Source organism: Myotis davidii, unplaced genomic scaffold (genome assembly GCF_000327345.1).
Source record: "Myotis davidii unplaced genomic scaffold, ASM32734v1 scaffold880, whole genome shotgun sequence".
Taxonomy (NCBI): Eukaryota; Metazoa; Chordata; class Mammalia; order Chiroptera; family Vespertilionidae; genus Myotis; species Myotis davidii.
The window spans coordinates 646094-646342 of record NW_006292566.1 but is presented as its reverse complement, the minus strand read 5'-3'; the positions used below and the strand labels follow the sequence as shown (position 1 = coordinate 646342).

General features: G+C 72.7%; 1 protein-coding gene across 1 annotated transcript in view; it reads right to left on the bottom strand.

Annotated features, from left to right (window-relative positions):
• The window catches only part of CD81 (CD81 molecule), a 6013-nt gene that overhangs the window by 3347 nt on the left and 2417 nt on the right, over positions 1-249 (bottom strand). The gene's annotated exons all lie outside the window — the stretch shown is intronic.

The following is a 249-nucleotide window of genomic DNA, read 5'->3' as shown; positions in this document are numbered from 1 at the left end:
GGGGCGGGTGGCGGGGCCCCCGCCAGGACAGGATGTGGCAGCTTGAGGATGGCACACGGGTCGGCTTGTCCTCCTGACCTGCCCAAACGCCCACCAGGCAGGCACACACCCTGGGGAGGCAGGTGGCCTGCCGGGAAGGGGCTCTAGGGGCTCCACTGGCCGCGCGGCCTTCCTGGTGCCCTCGTCCACCAGACGCCACGTCCCTGCAGGGGTCCCCCAGCCATCGGCCGTCACAGCCCACGTGGGCAG